Source organism: Choloepus didactylus, chromosome 1 (assembly GCF_015220235.1).
Source record: "Choloepus didactylus isolate mChoDid1 chromosome 1, mChoDid1.pri, whole genome shotgun sequence".
Taxonomy (NCBI): domain Eukaryota; kingdom Metazoa; phylum Chordata; class Mammalia; order Pilosa; family Megalonychidae; genus Choloepus; species Choloepus didactylus.
The window spans coordinates 210,440,540-210,454,845 of NC_051307.1; the positions used below are offsets into that span (position 1 = coordinate 210,440,540).

At 40.2% G+C, this 14,306-nt stretch overlaps 1 protein-coding gene across 1 annotated transcript in view; it reads right to left on the reverse strand.

The window, feature by feature from the left end:
- Window positions 1-14,306, reverse strand: part of ARHGEF3 (Rho guanine nucleotide exchange factor 3) — a 342,674-nt gene that overhangs the window by 205,477 nt on the left and 122,891 nt on the right. The gene's annotated exons all lie outside the window — the stretch shown is intronic.

The following is a 14,306-nucleotide window of genomic DNA, read 5'->3' on the forward strand; positions in this document are numbered from 1 at the left end:
AAATAAACTTCAGTGTGCCTAGCATATTTTTTTGTGTCAGCAGTCTGAAGATGACATGGGCTTTTCCTCACAGGTGTCAGCATCTACACACTGGCTTCTCTGCCACCCGAAGGGAAATGAGACAAGCAGGACTAAACGGAAACCAGGGCACAGTCGGTTTTTCTTTTTTAAGGGGCACCTTGTATCAAAAAGGCATCTATTAAATACATACATTTAGAAAAGTTATTTCAAGTATAAAGGAGCCCTAGTTGTAAGGAGTTAATATTTTCTACACACTCAGCCACATGGAGGGGTATTATCCCCATCCCTTTATACACATTATTATTATTTCGTGTTTTGAGAAGGTGGCATTATTGTCCCATTTTACAGATTTTACAGACCTGATGTTCTGAAATGTGTCTGGTCTGCTGTCCCCCATCTGGCATTCTGACCCAAACTTTGTGCCAAAACACCATTGACACTTGTTACAACTGCCAAGGTGTGTCCCATCAAACTCAGAGTATTGATCATCCAGGGACAGCTGACAGTAAAACTCCCAACCCTGCAAGTGCAGGAAGGCGCCCTCTGGATTGCCTGTCAGCAAGGTGGGGAGGACAGAGAGACGGGCGGGGGGCAGGTGCCTTGCAGCACAGCATGGCCTATGCATCTTCAGTGTACCCAGATTTTATCAGTCCCCACATGCTTTGTCACCACACATGCTCAATCATGCACCTGCTGTTTTCTAAGATTCTGAAGCTTTAAAAACAATCCTCTACTTGCTTGTAGAAGGAGTTTGTTTTTAATTATCAAGTTACTTTTTTTTCTCTAATTATCAAAGCAATATACCCTCCCTGTAAAAAAGTCAGACATAATAAAAAATATGTAATTAACACAGCAACAGTTACCCTGAAGCCTCACCCACCCAAGATTATCACTGTCAACAGTTTGCTGTATATTCCTCCAGACTTTTTTCAATGTATATATTAGCATATTATCTCCCTACAAAAAGGAAAAGGGATTATTTTAATTTGCTTGTCTTTAGTTATTGGTTTAAATTTATACCTTGTGTTTTCATTTATATGCTTCTACATCATTTGCATGCAGTACAACAATCACGTGTGAGGAAAGCAGGGGTGAAGAGCACGGGCTCTAAAGCCAAACTGCCTGGGTCCAAATGCTGGGCCCACCACTGAATGACTGTGTGACCTTGAGGACACGTACTTAAGCTTTCTGGACTGCAGTTCCTCCATGTAGGAACTGGGGATTATAAAGTATCTACTTAATAGGACTGCCAGGGGGTGCGATGACATGCAAAGCTCTAGGAACAGCAGCTAGTACATTGAAAGAGCTAAATAAATTAAATACATTATTATTGCTATTTTTATTACTTTTATCATTTTTTAAATATTTTAAAATTATTAGTTAGTGTGATGGTTTGAAGCTGGATGTACCCCAGAAAAATATGTTCTTAAAGAAAATCCATTCCTGTGGGTATGAACCCATTGTTACGTAGGATCTTTTTAGAGCAGGATCTTAAGTTAATTTGTGAAACACCTCATGCAGAGTGGGTCTTAATCCTCTTACTAGTGTCCTTTATAAACACAATGAGTACAGAAAGAGAGACACAGAAGCTGAGAGGGAAAGCCACAAAACAAAGAAGCTTCTGAAAGCAACAAGGCTTGGAGGAGAACGGAGAAACCAGCAGACACGGCATGTGACTTGCCATCTGGCAGAGGAGCCTGGGATCGTCGGTGGCCTGTCTTCAGGAAGAGGGTATCATTTTGATGTTGCTTTGATTTGGACATGTTCATGGCCTCTGAATTGTAAGCTTGTAAACTAATAAATTCTCATTGTTAAAAGCTGACCCATTTCTGGTATATTGCATTTCGGCAACGTAGGAGACTAGAACAGTGAGAATGAACAACGTGACTTTGTTTATTGGTCATATGGATTTTCTCTTCTGTGCTGCCTATTCAGCTCCTTCAACTATGTCCTACTGAGTTTTCACATTTGTGTTATTGCTTTGTCAGAGTCCTTTGTATATTAGGAAGGTTCGTCTGAGATATATATTGCAAATATTTTCCTCCACTTGCAAATAATTTCACACTGAACAGAAGTTCTAAGAAGGTACTGGCTAAGAGCATGGGCTTTGGAATGTGATGAGCCTAAGTCTGAATCCCAGGTCCATCATTTACTCATGGTGTGAGCCTGAGCAAGCAGCTCCCTTCTCTAAACACCTATGTGGGGATGTGGGGGACAGAATTCTAACACTGTCCCCAAGATTCCCATCCCTTAGGTAACATGCTTTATAAAATCCCTTCCCCTTGAGTACTAATCAGTTGATTTCAGTTAATCAGATAGATTACTAATCAGTTGACTTTTAATTAATAAAAAATGAGATTATCTGGATGGGCCCGATCTACTTTTTTTTTTTTTTCAATTTTTTCAATTTTTAGAACATTTTCATTACTCCAGAAAAAAAAAAAGACAAAAAAAGGAAACTCAAATCCTCCCATACCCCAACCACCTCCCCTCCATTATTGACTCATAGTATTGGTATAGAACATTTGTTACTGTTGCTGAAAGAACATTAAAATACTACTAACTGTAGTACATACTTTGCAATAGATATATTTTTTTACCTATATGCCCCTCTATTATTAACTTCTACTTATAGTGTCATACATTTGTTCTGGTTCATGAAAGAGATTTCTAATATTTGTACAGTTAATCATGGACATTGTCCACCGCAAGATTCACTGTTTTATACATTCCCATATTTTAACCTCCAATTTTCCTTCTGATGACATATGTGACTCTGAGTTTACCATTTCCACCAAATTCATGTACCATTCAGCACTGTTAGTTATTCTCACAACGTGCTACCATCACCTCTGTCCATTTCCAAACATTTAAGTTCAACCTAGTTGAACATTCTGTTCATAATAAGCAACTCCTCATTCTTCAGTCTCATTCTATATCCTGGTAACTTATATCTCCTGTCTATAGATTTATGTATTATAATTAGTTCATATCAATGAGACCCTGCAATATTTGTCCTTGTATGTGTGACTTATTTCACTCAATACAGTGCCCTCGAGGTTTCTTTATCAACCCATTTTTAAAGACATTTTTGTTCACACACCATACATTCCATCCTGAATAAACAACTGATGGTTCACCAACATCACCACTATCTATATAAGGATATCTTCATTTCTTCCACAAAGCTGGAGGAAGAGTCAAAAACAGTAGAGAGATAAAAGAAAAAGAAAAAAGAAGCAGGAAAAAAAAAACATGACAGCTGGGAAGCAACAAAAGGAAAGATAGCATTAAACTAAAGTAGAATAAAGAGTCAGACAACATCACCACTGCCAGGAGTCCCATACCCTTCCCCTATTAGCCACCCCCCCAATCCCACATGCATTTAACTTTGGTATATTGCCTTTGTAATATTAAAGGAAGCACAATACAATGTTACTGTTAATTATAGTTTCTAGTTTGCATTGATTGTATTTTCCCACAATACCTCCCTAGTTTTAACACCTTGCAAGGTTGACATCCATTTGTTCTACCTCATGTAAAAACATAGTTGTACATTTTATCACAATTGTTGAGCACTCAAGGTTTCACTGAGGTATATAGTCCCAGTCTTCATCTTTCCTCTTTCCATCTGGTGTTCCACATGCTCCTAACCTTCCTCTTTCAACCATACTCACAGTCATCTTTGTTCAGTGTAATTACATTGCTGTGCTACCATCACCCAAAATTATGCTCCAAACCTCTCACGCCTTTTTCCTATCTGTCTGCAGTGCTTTCTTTAGTGTTTCCTGCAGAGCAGGTATCTTGTTCACAAACTCTGTCATTGTCTGTCAGAGAATATTTTAAACTCTCCCCCATATTTGAAGGACAGTTTTGCAGTATATAGGATTCCTGGTTGGTGGTTTTTCTCTTTCAGTATCTTAAATACATCGCACCACTTCCTTCTTGCCTCCATGGTTTCTGCTGAGAAATCTGCACATAGTCTTATCAAGCTTCCTTTGTATGTGATGGATCGCTTTTCTCTTGCTGTTTTCAGGATTCTCTCTTTGCCTTTGACGTTTGAAAATTTGATTATTAAGTATCTTGGCATAGACCTATTCAGATCTATTCTGTTTAGGGTACGCTGCGCTTCTTGGATCTGTAATTTACCATCTTTCATAAGAGATGGGAAATTTTCATTGATTATTTCCTCTATGATTGCTTCTGCCCCTTTTCCCTTCTCTTCTCCCTCTGGGACACTGAGGACACATACATCCAAGGGTTTCATGTTGTAATTCAGTTCCCTGAGACATTGCTCATATTTTTCCATTCTTTCCCCCATCTGTTCTTCCATGTGTAGGATTTCAGGTGTCTTGTTCTTCAATTCCTAAGTGTTTTCTTCTGTCTCTTGAGATCTGCTGTTGTATGTCTCCATTGTGTTTTTCATCTCTTGTGTTGTGCCTTTCATTTCCATAAATTCTGTCAGTTATTTTTTCAACTTTCAATTTCTACCTTATGTATGCCCAGTGTCTTCATTATACTCTTCATCTCTTTTGCCATATCTTTCCTAAACTTTTTGAATTGATTTAGCATTAGTTGTTTAATTTCCTGTATCTCATTTGAAGTGTAAGTTTGTTCCTTTGACTGGGCCATACCTTCGTTTTTCTTAGTGTAGTTGTAGTTTTCTGTTGTCTAGGCATCTGGTTTCCTTGGTTACCCCAAGCAGGTTTTCCCAGACCAGAACTGGCTCAGGTCCCAGAAGGAGGAAATATTCAGCACCAGGTTTCCCTGAGGGTGTGTGTCTTAGAAAATTGACACACCATGTGAGGCCTCAAGTTGCTGTGCTTTTCCTAACCTGCCCAGCAGGTGGCACCAGTCAGCCTTTAGCTCCCGACTGGTGTAAGGAGATTTGGCCCCTTTAATTCTCAGCTTAAGTTGTTTCTGGTTTGATTGTTTTCCCCCAGGCCCTGGGGTCAGGTTCTGAATGGAAGGTGGGTAATAGAGCTTGGCACCACCTCTTTCCTCTTAGGAAAGATACACCCCCTAGGGAATTTTCATTTGCATTTAAATAGGCTCTCTGTCTCTCTGACTCTGCTGTCTCCACCCTTGTCTTGGTCAGAGTGCTGCAAACTGAAAATGGCTGAGGCTTTCTCCACTGTAGAGCGCTGTGAACTAAAAATGGCTGAGGCTTTCTCCACTGGGCTGCTCAGGTTGACAGAGAGAAAAAGGGACAGAAAGCCCCCTTTCAGGGTCAGTCCATGGCCCCCAGTTTTACCCATTGGCCAGAGACAGCACCTGGTCCTCTGGGCTCCCTCTCCTGAGACAGAGAATTCCCCTGGCTCTTCAAGATCAGTCGTCACTAAAAGCCTCTGTCCGCTTGTTGGGGATTTGCAGCTTGCATTGAGCAGTCCATGTTTACCAGTTAAACCCCCAGTTGGAGATGGCCTGAGGTATACTCGCTTGTTCAGAAAGTGCTGCTCTCTATCACAGTGAGGCTTTGCTGTTCGGGCTGCCATTGGGGGAGCATCCACAGCTTCTACTCACAGATTCCATGCTGCAATCTCAGGTATTTCTCCCAATCCAGGTTGGTGCACGATGTGTGGACAGTCACAGTTGTTCCCCAGCAGTTATTCTAGATCATTTACTAGTTGTTCCTTGTTGTTTATTAGTTGCTCTGGAGGGACTAACTAACTTCCACTCCTCTCTATGCCCCCATCTTCTTCCATCTCCCCCACCGTTCTACTTTTAAAATGACTCTTTCTGAAGTCACAGAGATTTGAAATTTGATGTGAGGGAGATTCTCTTACTGGCTTTGATAAAAGAGGGGGCCATGTGGCAAGTGTCTGAGAATGGCCTCTCAGTACTGAGAGCAACCAATGGTTAAGAGCCAGCCAAGAAATAGGGACCTCAGTCCTCTAATCACAAGGAACAACCTAAGCAAGCTAGGAAGAGGACCTGAGCCAGATTTGAGATCCTAGGTCCAGCTGACACTTTGCTTTCAGTCTTGTGAGATCTTGAGCAGAGAACCCAGCCACACTTTGCCCAAACTGTGGACCTGCAGAACCAGGAGCTAAGGAATGGGTGTTGTTTTAATCTTCTAAGTTTATGGTGATTTGCTATGCAGCATTAGAAAACTGACATCCTCAATTTCCTCATCGGTAAAGCAAGAATAAGGCTCAAACAATACCCACCTCTTGGGATTTTTCTGGGAAGTAATATATGCAAAAAGGACTTAACACAGTGCCTGGCCTTCAGTAGAGGTTCGATAAATGGAAGTAACTCTACAAACTGATGCTGTGGAAAGAGACGAAGGCTTGGCCACCAGAGCTAGATACTTTCTTTTGCAGCTTTCAGTTAGTAAAGCCACAATAAACACTAATCTGGTTAGGTGTGTTTAGAGTAGTAGAGTCTTTGTCATTCTACTGAGCTGTGAATTTCAACCTGAACTTAAAGAAACATTAAGGCACATCAAGGCTTTGCCAACTTCCTTCCAAACCTGGGACACAGGATGGGTGAAAGCAGTTTGGAAAAGGCTTGGTACCTATTGTCTGAACTCCTGGGTTCTTGTCCTTCCCTCACTACTTCGAGTGACCCTGAGGAGTGGTCACCATTATTTTCTCTATATCTAAGAACCAGATTCCCATTTGGTAATAGCACCAAACTTCCTTTAAGCAAATGTCTCTTCCTGAACTCAAGCAACTCTAGTGGAGTAGCCAACCACAAAATCCTATTTCCCAGCTCCCTGGCCACAAAAAGGATATGACCAAGTTTTGTTAAATCATAATATCCCATCCTCTTGACCACAGTGGTTGACCAAAGTATAGCCCTGTGAACCAACCTAGGGCAATCAGCATCCTACACTGGGATTTCCTATGTGGACTAGGGGAGCAAAAACTTTCTTTCGTCTGGAAATGTGTGGCTGTTTATGGTCACTCTCTCCCTTCAAAAAGGTCCATGTACAGTAGGAGACGATGAGAACAATACTCAGAGAGAGGGAGAGGCAGAATACCTGGATGCAGCTTTTCCTGAAGCCTGACACCTCAGTTTCCTCAGTCACAACAGTCAATAAACTCCCTTTTCCACTTGAGCTAGTTTAAATTGAGTTTAAGGAGTGCTAAGTTTTCTCAATCTGACAAAGGTCATATATGAAAAGACACTCAGCTAACATCATATTCAACAGTGAAAAAGTGAAAGCTTTACTCTAAGATCAAGGACAAAAGAAGGATGCCAACTTTCACCACTGCTATTCCACATTGTACGGCAAGTTCTAGCCTGAGCCATTCAAGAAGAAATAAAAAGTCATCCAAATTGGAAAGGAAGAAGTAAAATTATTCTTATTTGCAGATAGCATGATCTTATATACAGAAAATCCTGAATAATTCACAAGAAAGCTACTAGAGCTAATAAATGAATTCAGCAGGTAGCAAGGTATAAGATCAACACACAAAAAGCAATGGTGTTTCTATACACCAGCGATGAACAATCTAAAAGGCAAGTCAAGAAAACAACTCCATTTACAATATCAACTAAAAGAGTGAAATATCAAGGAGTAAATTTAACCAAGGATGTAAAGGACTTATATACAGAAAACTAAAATCATTGCTGAAAGAAAATAAAGAAGACCCAAATAAATGGAAAGAAAATCCTGTGCTCGTGGATTTTAAGAATTAATATAATTAAGATGTCAATGACACCCAAAGCAATTTAGAAATTCAATACAATCCCATCAAAAATCCAACAATCTTCTTTGCAGAAACAGAAAACCTAATCCTCAAATTCATGGGGAAGGGCAACAGGCCCCAAATAGCCAAAACCATCTTGAAAAGGACAAAGTCGGAGGACTCGCACTTCCCAATTTCAAAACTTATTACTAAGCTATAGTAATCAAAACAGTGTGGGACCAGCACAAGGACAGACTATTAGAGCAATGGAATAGAATCAAGAATTCAGAAATAAACCCACACGTCTATAGCAACTGATTTTTTTTTTAAATCATTTTATTGAGATATATTCACAAACCATGCAGTCATACAAAACAAATCGTACTTTCGATTGTTTACAGTACCATTACATAGTTGTACATTCATCACCTAAATCAATCCCTGACACCTTCATTAGCACCCACACAAAAATAACAAGAATAATAATTAGAGTGAAAAAGAGCAATTGAAGTAAAAAAGAACACTGGGCACCTTTGTCTGTTTGTTTCCTTCCCCTATTTTTCTACTCATCCATCCATAAACTAGACAAAGTGGAGTGTGGTCCTTATGGCTTTCCCAATCCCATTGTCACCCCTCATAAGCTACATTTTTATACATCTGTCTTCGAGATTCATGGGTTCTGGGTTGTAGTTTGATAGTTTCAGGTATCCACCACCAGCTACCCCAATTCTTTAGAACCTAAAAAGGGTTGTCTAAAGTGTGCGTAAGAGTGCCCACCAGAGTGACCTCTCGGCTCCTTTTGGAATCTCTCTGCCACTGAAGCTTATTTCATTTCCTTTCACATATAGCAACTGATTTTTGATACAGGTGCCAAGTCTTCTCAATACAGAAAGAATAGTCTCTTCAACAAATGGTTATCCACATTCAAAAGAATAGGACAACTGGATATCTACACACAAAAGAATGAAAGCAGAACCCTATGTGACACCATATATAAAAATTAATTTAAAATGCATCAAAGATCTAAACATAAGAGCTAAAACTATAAAACTCTTAAAAACATAGGGAAATATCTTCAGGACCTTGTATTAAGCAATGGGTTCTTAAGATATTATACCAAAAACAAACAACAAAAGAAAAAAATAGATAAACTAGACTTCGTCAAAATTTAAAACTTTTGGTATCAAAGGACACTATCAAGGAAGTGAAAAGAAAACCTCCAGAATGGAGAAAATATTTGGAAACCACATATCTGATAAGAATTTAATATCCAGTTTATATAAAGAACTCGACAACTCAAAAACAAAAAGACAAACAACCCAACTAAAAAATGGATCAAGGCGAGTGGCATAGGACTGGCTGAATGAAGCCCGAATGACCCTAGAAACAAAACAGATAGTGGAAATCCTGACAGCATGCGCCAGTGCCGTAGGGATAGGAACCACTCAAGTGCAGCAAGAGTAAGGTCTAGGAAGAGTTTTTGTAAAGTCATATTTCATGTCAAAGGAAATCAGCAGTGATACGTGAAGGGTTTGCAACAAGGGCCGCAGAATTGTCTAGAAATGAGCAGGTTACAGATACTGTTCTAAATGTTAACACTGGTTGCATTTGTATTATTCCCAACTTACCATCATGTCAGTGAACTCCACGAGTGCTTTCTTTGCAACTTGTGTAACATTTTGTGTTTTTCAGGTTTCACTGATCAGGCTCGTGAGCCAATCAAAATAATGTTTGTGATCCCTACCATTATTGATTTTGCCTTGGAGCAAAATGAATAAAGCAACAAGATGAAAACTGAAAACAAAAACAAAAACAAAAGTGTCAAATACTTGAATAGACATTTCTCCAAAAATATATACAAATTGCCAATTAGCATACAACAAGATGCTCAAATCTTTAGCCATTAAGGAAATGCAACTCAAAACCACGAGATACTACAACACACCTATTAGAATGACTATTATTTTATATTTTATAAACAGAAAATAAGTGTTGGTGAGAATGTGGAGAAATAGGAACCTTCATACATTACTGGGAGGGGGGCAGGGATATAAAATGGTGAAGCCACTATGGAAAAGTATGACAGTTCCTCAAAAAGTTAAACAAAGAATTACCATATAACCCAGTATTCCCACGTCCCCAAAGGAATTGAAAGCAGGGACTTAAACCTATATATGCACACCTATGTTCATAACGGCATTATTCACAATAGCCAAAAGATGGAATAAACCCAAATATCCATCAACTGATGAATGGATAAACAAAATGTGGTACAGCCGTGCAAGAGAATATTACTCGGCCATAAAAACAAACGAAGTTCTAATACATGCTACAACATGGATGAAACCTGAAAACATCATGTTGAGTGAAACAAGTCAGAAACAAAGGGACAAATATTGTATGACTCCACTTATGTGAAATAACTAGAATGTGCATATTCATAGACAGAAAGTAGAGTACAGGTTACCAGGGGCAGGGGTGAGGGAGAATGGAGAGTTAATGCATAATGGGTGCAGGGTCTCTGGGGCAATGGAAACATTTTGATAATGGATGGTGGAAGTGGTAGCACATTGTGAATGTGATCAATGCCACTGAATTGTATCCTTGGAAGTGGTTTAGATGGGAAATTTTATGTTGTACACATTACCATATTTATAAAGAAGAGAGAGACTACAGCGACAGTGACAATTAAATGCAATACATGATCCAGACTGCATCTAATAATGGAGGAAATGCCCAAAAGGACATTATTGGGATAATTGAAAAAATTATGTGTTTTGTATCAATGTTAAATTTCTCAAATTTGATAATTATACTTAGTCATTACATAAGTGAATATCCTTGTTCTCAGGAAATATAATGAAAATATTAAGTTGATAAAGGAGCATGATACATGCAACTGGCTCTCAAATGTTTAGAAAACAGACAGACAGACAGACAGACAGACATGACAGATGATCTAGACAGAAAGCTATAACAAATGTGGCAAAATGTCAAAAGGTGGTAAAGCTAGGTATCTGGGTAGAGATATTGAAGTACATTGGAGTTCTCTGTATTATTTGTGTATTATTTTTGCAACATTCCTGTAAGTTTGAAATTCTTTCAAAATAAAAACTTTACCCAAAAAGGGGGGAGGGTCTGACTAATACACTGGGCTTCATTTTCCTCATCTAAAAATTAAAATTAAAAGGCTATAATGCCCAAAGTCCCTTTGAAGCCTTGGGGTCTAGCAATTTCTCCCCAAATGCCCTAGGCAAGAATAAAGAACAGGCACTAGTGAAGGAGACAAGACAAGCCAGGTCCTGAAATATGGTCAATATTTAATTGAAACCTACTACATGCAGTAGGTCCTCATTAAGAATTTTCCAATTAACTTACAGGCAGTGGCAGGAGCTGTGCTCCAGAGAGTCACATTTCTAGAATGAGTTTCCTCTTGAATCAGTCAGCCAGCTTCTCTTTCTCTGCGTCTCCTTCTCTACCTCTCAGGTAACTGGAGGGAGGAGCTACAGCAAACATTTTGACAAGGAAGGGTGGAAATTCTGAGCTCAGCACTGCTGCAGCCAGATGGGGACCAGATGTGCAAAAAGCACCTGACAGAGCCCCCTCGGAGCAAGATGCCCCAGGGCCCATCTCCACTGCCTTTTCATTCCTCCCATTCTGCTCTGGCTTTACTCAAAACCTTCCCACCATTACCGCCCAACCAAAGCCATCCTTCTGGCATCTCTCCATGACCACGTCTGCAGCGCCTGCAGGTCTGCTGAGAGATGATGGCGTGGAGCTCCACCCTTTGCTGGAGGGAGGGCAGAGTTCCAGAAGGTTGGCAACACCCAGGGCCTCTGCTCCTTGCATGGCCTGGGAAGTGAGGGACAAACACAACTTGCAGTAAGTAATGATGACAACCCGTGAAAGGGCTAAGCCACGGGGTAAGTAGAGAGGACATGTAATCTGAGCATCACTGGCCCTTTCTGGGCCTCTCTACAGCCATACATCCCAGCAAAACATAAAAAAAGGAAACCACAAATTCAATTCCTAATACCTTGAGGAGTAGTGTAGATCTGCAGCAAAGGTTTCCAGGGACAACGCGGAGGGCTTTACAATAACACAATTCACTCAGCAAGACCTTCTTTAAAATCCTTTGGAAACACCTGTCTCTTTTCCCAGAATGTCCCTGCCGCAGACCCTCCTCAGCCACCTGGATCTTGCCCTGATCACTTCTCGTCTAGAGTAATATGGTTCTCTTGCCTTTCCCCACCCATCACTCACCACTGTTTCCTTCCCACCCTACGTAAGAACCTACAAATGCCCAGGACCTGGGTAAACTAACACAGGATCCTTTCTCTTGATAAGTCAAAGAGGAATGGAATTTCAAATGCTTATAATATAATGGGTTTTCCTGGCATGTATATGAATATTGAAAGTTTGCTAACACAGAGATTCTAAAACCTTTCTAAATAAAGAAAATAAAGAGCTCACAAAATGCGCATCCTGCCCTAGAATAGCATGGAGAGCTCAACCCAACAGGCCTGAGAGAAAATTACCAAAAAAAAAAGAAATTATAGAAAAGGTATCAGCTAGGTAATACCTCAGAGTTTTCATCCTGGCATTCTGAGATCTCCCCGACCCTCAATTTCTATCACCATAATCATTCATGGTTATAAAAGTGCGTCCTGGCTGGGAGTGATGGCATTTCCATCTGGTCGGGTTCCCTTCCTCCCCCACTATGTCAGTGGAGACTTGCTCCAAGACAGAGAGAAATCAATTTGGCCACAGAGGAGTCTAGCATTTGGCCAGGCCCCTAGCCAACTCCTTCCGGTATATCTAATATCAGTTTGTGTAACTGACCAATAAGGCCCAGGGCCTAGAACAAATAAAAGCAAGGACAAGAGACCAGTATAAACACCACAACTGACCTTACCATCCAACAACTCCATTCACTGGAACAATTTTAACTATTGGGAAAATCTTGTGAGATAGCTAGGAATTTGAGGGCCACAGAGCATATGAAGCCAACACTGTGCTGCGTTCTGTACCTACTTGGTTGTAATCAGCCAGAAGCAGTTTTTCTTTCCTTCAGAAATTACTAATTTTAAATGTTACTGGTGAGAGAGATTTAGCAAGGATGGGGCTAATGGGGGCACTTAAACCAAGTGTGTATCTAACAGGCTCCTTTGAGCAATAAGCTCTATAAACCAGAGTTGTTCTCATTTTCAAAGAGAAACTGTTGAAAAGGGCCCATGGAAAGACAGCGATTAACCGCCTTGGTTTGCACAAGACTGAGGAGTTTCCAGAGACATGGTACTTTCCGTGCTCAACCAAACCAGTCCCAGGAAAACTGGGGTGGCTGGTCACCCTAAGTGTACCCCAATCCTTGGTTAGTGGCCACTGTCAACAGTGAAAGGATTTTGGAAACAAAGTCCCTCAAAAAAGCTAAGTTCCTCACAGGAAATCCAATTTCTCTACAGTTCAACAATGACTATAAACATCAACTGTTCCAATATGTATACAAATTACTTGGACAACAAAGGGTTTCACAGTCAATGAGTTTGGGAAATGCTACAAAGCCATAAACTCTCCTTAGGAGTCTCCATGCACATCAGCACTTCAAAGGTTCTGAGAAGTTCTGCAGCAGTGAACACAGTTAATTTGGTGTACCCAGTGTGTCCCAAATTTATTTGCACACACAAGCTTTTTAATCACTGAGTGCTTATTATTATCCAATTGAACACACTTAGAGAAATAGGGATCTTACCCATAAAACCACAAACAGCTTAGGAGATTCATGACTTGCATTCAGTAGGACCTGTACACATTTCCCTCTGCATTCAGTGAAAATACTTCCATGACATATATTTATTTTTAATACGGTACTTGGGGAAAATGACTAAGATCTCTGTGGGATACTGAAGTGTGTATTGAACCAGTAAGAATATTACTGAAAAGACAAAAGACTTGAACTTGAAACACAATCTAAAGGCAACATGTAGCTTTTGCATTGTATAGATGTAGGAGATTGATTAATTTATTCATTGATTCCATTCATTCATTCAACAAATATTAATTAAGCATTTATGTGACAGGCACTGTGCTAGACCTCGGGCTATAGCAGTGGACCAGGAAGAGTGTGACAAGGTCGCTGAATACCTGATGCCTGGGGTTGCCAATCTCAAATTTTAGTAAGTGCTAATCAGGCACAATGATAAGTAAGTGCAGGGGTCCATAGGAGGGGCTACTAACTCTGTGGTCCCCACAGGAGGTGATGCCAGGCTGAGACCCAACAGATGAAGTGAGTGGGCCAGTGCAACATGTGTTGGAGTGTAGTGCAGGGCAGGGGCCAGGAGATGAAACAAGGCTCAAAACATTCTCGTGCAAGGTTGTTCCTGAGCTCAGTACTAGAAATCATTTAGCACACAGTGCTAAATCATTTTAGTACTCCATACATTTTGACTATTATTATTATCACCATCACTATTATGTCAATGAAGGAGGTTAGACCTGATCACCACTCACCCTTTATGACTTTGTGATTGGGATAATTTTGAGTCCCTTTAAAATCTGTATGTAGTTTACAGACTTCTCCTTGTAGAAAACAAAGCCTCCTGAGAAATCATAAATCTATGTACTAACAGACTGTACATTTCTGGTTTC